The sequence below is a fragment of the Pinus tabuliformis genome, chromosome 8 (assembly GCF_031772625.1).
Source record: "Pinus tabuliformis cultivar Carrire ecotype Pingquan chromosome 8, CPIR1, whole genome shotgun sequence".
NCBI lineage: Eukaryota > Viridiplantae > Streptophyta > Pinopsida > Pinales > Pinaceae > Pinus > Pinus tabuliformis.
The window spans coordinates 264202348-264206488 of NC_142294.1; the positions used below are offsets into that span (position 1 = coordinate 264202348).

The 4141-nt window shown below is 31.7% G+C and overlaps 1 pseudogene; it reads right to left on the minus strand.

The window, feature by feature from the left end:
* Positions 1–2959: 2959 nt before the first annotated feature.
* LOC149235167 (RING-H2 finger protein ATL78 pseudogene) lies at positions 2960–3868 on the minus strand (annotated as a pseudogene).
* Between the last annotated feature and the right edge of the window lie 273 nt (positions 3869–4141).

Sequence of the window (4141 nt, forward strand, 5' to 3'; positions counted from 1 at the left end):
ATCTATTTTATAGTGATTCACGTTATAGTATAACTGAAAAACACTTTACAATAAAGTTTTGAAATAACTTATGTTTTCATGAACATTTTCAAAAAGTAATTAAAAAAAAATGAATTCCACACCTATTACTGTATAATGTAACTTTTAGTCAAGTGAGTTAGTGAAAAAGACATAACATTAATCATGGAGGAATGTGATGTTTTTGTGGTTATTATTGTTATTGTTGGAACTCCTCCTTGAAGTGCATTATTAGCCAAGGAAAGGTGCTTATCCAAAACTAAACGATAATAATTTTATTTTTTCCAAAATGTCAATAGCAATAGGATTAGAAACTCATTATCCTACCGAAGAAATGTATTTTTTCACTTTATTTATTATTTTTCAAGATGCCATGAAGTGCACAAGAACATACATAGCTAAGAAACAATTTCCGTTCAATTTCTGTTTTGTCAAGGTCACACAGACTGTAGAGAATGGAGCATAGATAGAATACAAAGAGTAGAAAACCAGGAATACAAACACAAAAATGAAATATAAACTCTGTAAGAATAATTATTAGAAAAGAAAAATTTCGATGTTATACCTCTAGATATAACAAAAAATTGTATCTTGGGAAAAACATACACTTGTCTGGATGAAAAAAAAATTGAACCCTGGGAAAACATATACATTTCTCAACATAATGGAATAATTGTTCAAACCAAAATCGTACAGAAATAGTAGATCTACGAATTGTCACAAAATAGGCTCAAGGTATCAATAACGAAGAGCAGCGGTTCTTTAAATAGAATTTAATATCATATTTTGTAATACAAGGTATTATGTAAAGGATGCCAATCTTTTTATTTTTTTAAAGCCCTCTATGAGAGAAAAAATCCATGGCCCTAGCTAATGTGTCCTCTTGAGGCAATTTTATTATTGCAAAAGAATTTTTTACATAAAAGAGTTTTCACAATCGATTATAGCTATGGTCATCCATTCCCTTTAAATATAGATCATGGACCAAACAAATGTCAAGGTCTCGGTCAAGAGGGTTTAATATCATGAAGAATATGAGTCATTATATCACTTTATGTCTAGAAGATATTGCAAACATTTGATTATAATATAACTAATGCACACTAAATAAACATAATTTTACCTAATAGACACATTAGACTAATTTGAATTTAACTAACTCCTAAGTGTCTAAATATCCTAATAACTTATATAGATCTTAGTTATTCATCTTGAGAGTAGTCTATCAAGGCTTGTACACTAAAACCAATGAATTGAATTTAATGTACGTGTTCATTTCTAAATTTGTTGATCTTGAAATTATTTAAAATGTACACTAAAATCAATTTTTCTTAGAATAAAAAATATTCACTAACTTACACATTTATCTCTACATTTTCAGTGTGAAAAGTGATATTTATAAATGTTCTTATATTAACTAGTGTTCATAGGTTTTAGTACGAATGGTGTTAGTTTTCTTTTTCTTTCTCTCCATATATATTACAATTTTGTTAATTTATGGAGCCCCATGAATTTTGTTAGTGAATTATATTCAAAAGGTAGTAGTATTTTTTTAATTCCAATTCCTCTTGTGAAAATTCAATTTCCATCACATTGTTTACATACATAGATCTCAATTATTCTTCTGACGAGTACTCTATGAATACATGTCTAGAAAACAAAAAAAAATGATTTTAAAGTACATGTCAATTATTTTTTTATAATTTTACTACCATGTTATTACAATATATTAGCTTTCATATTTAGATCTAAACATAGATACTCTGGTCTACTTCAATATTTCAACATATTTATTTACGTCCAACTACAATATATTCTACAATATATTCAATAGCAATATACAATTTTTTATTTTTTTTTCTCTGTTCACTCTTTGTCCATATAATCCACATTTTAATAAACTCGAAAACTAAATATTTAAAATTATTTGATTTTTATTTTAAATTTAATTTCCTTTTTAATAATAAATTCTTTAGTTATATTATTATATAATGTAAGTTCTTCTAAATTCTCTTATTCATTTATTTCTGTTTCTTCTTTCTTTTGTTTATTTGACCTCCTTAACTCGTCTGGAATGATTTACAAATAGGGTGGATGAGACGTGCACACTTCAACATATTATTCAACTTTTGAAACAAGCATTTGAACGCCGGACTGCACTATATGTAACTACGATTTTTCTCAAAAGCAATAAATGAGACGTTAAAGTCTACTGCAATTGCCAAATGAAGATCTTGGAAAGTTGACATTTTGAACCCAACAGACCTGTAGCATGCCGAAAATCGTTACCATGCCATTTAATCCTTTAATATATTAATTCTAAATTGATTTTCTTAATTGAAAATCAATTTGAAAGTAGTGTTAACCATTTAGTTATGTTTTTTTTCTTTAAAAGTTATAGAAATTTTTGTTATATTTTAAAATGATTTAACAGGGAATTCAAGTAAAAGTTGTCAAACTTCGTAATTTTAAATGTTTTAAATATTTTTTTATGGTGCTGAATTTATTTCCACTATCCAAAATATAATTCAAACACTACTTTTATAAAAAAAAATGAAATATTTTTACTTAAATTTCAAGTATTTTTTTTAAGCAATCCTGCTTTTTACAGACAAACGGGGTTTTAACTTTTATAAATTGAAATATTTTTACATAAATTCCAATTTTTTTTTTTTTTTTTAAAAGCAATCCTGCTTTTTACACACAAACGAGGTTTTATCTATCACCTTGCAACAAATGCAAGCCTTTCTTTGAAATAATGTTAAAATATTTTATTCGCGCTGAGATGGAATGTTGCTGTGCGCCTATGGTTTTAAATAAATTGAAGACATTTATGTATAGAGTCAGACATCTATAAATTCATAGCGTTTATGTATTCATCCTTCCCTACAAAGTTATTCAACGCTTTTCACAGCTGATTGACTTCTTCACTAGAGTAAATAGCCAATAGAATCTATGTTATTTTGGTACCCACAGGTTGATATGCTTTCAAACTGTATGCAACAATACATTCATTTCTGATTCAGCATACTGATAGAGTCTTTCAGGTGTGCTCACAGAAAAAACTGATCCCAGCTTTGCTGTGGATTAAATGTTGACTTCAAAAAATTTCAAAATTTGCGCCTTCCCTAGGTAGACTTCATCTGCCTATAGACATTTCTATCGTTTAACCCCACACTCTAAGTCGACGATTTCGCCTGTCTCCTGAGATTCTCCGGCTTGATGAATGTGCGCTTCCCGGGCGTTGGGTTTGGTGGGCTGAATGCGGTTTGCCACGTTTACAGAGCCAGGAAGAAGACAGTGCCTACAAACAGGGCACGAAGAGTGACAACGAAGCCATTTGTCGACACATTCCATGTGGAAGCCATGGTTGCAGCTCGGCAACACTCTCACACCTTCACCTTCAACGAAATCCGCCAAGCAGATAGCGCACTCCGTTGCAAGCTGTGGCATTGATTTGCCATAGATGACCGAAGGGAATGCTTCTATGGATTTTTCTTTCATGCCAGTATTAGCCCGTCTGGTGGCCATATGATCGTGGGATGACCTCCAAATCTTGTCCCATGGAATGATTGAAGCCAACCCCATGAGAGATATGACAGTGCAGAGCAACGCAAGAAGAGTAAGTACCGTATTTTAACTCATATGAGTACTAATGGCCGCTTGAGGAGATAGCGTATCGGTGGAAACCTCTAAAACCATTCTTCCCTCACTAACCCTAAAATGCCAAGATCGTGCAGAGTCTCTTGTGGAATGTAGAATAAAAGAATTGTCAGACAACGATTTCAGAGAGGGCTTGATCTTTCGCTCTGACTGAACACGAATTCACATTACAGTATAGTGGTCAGGACATGCTCCGTGATTGGCTGCTTCTGGGGTAAGGAACCTCTTTAAGGATGCTGGATCTTGGCCGCGGGATAGAATAGTGAAACAGCAAGTGTGAATAAACAAAGATTTTTCAGGAATCCGATTAGATACGCTAGCCAAGCTAATCGATGGCATTTTGAAATGTTTCTGAGTGGAATAATAAACAAATAAGTATGTAATCTATCCTGGATCCGTTCCAGACGAGCAACGTAATGAATACATAGTTCTTTATGGTTTTCCAAGTTGCCTCCGTGTG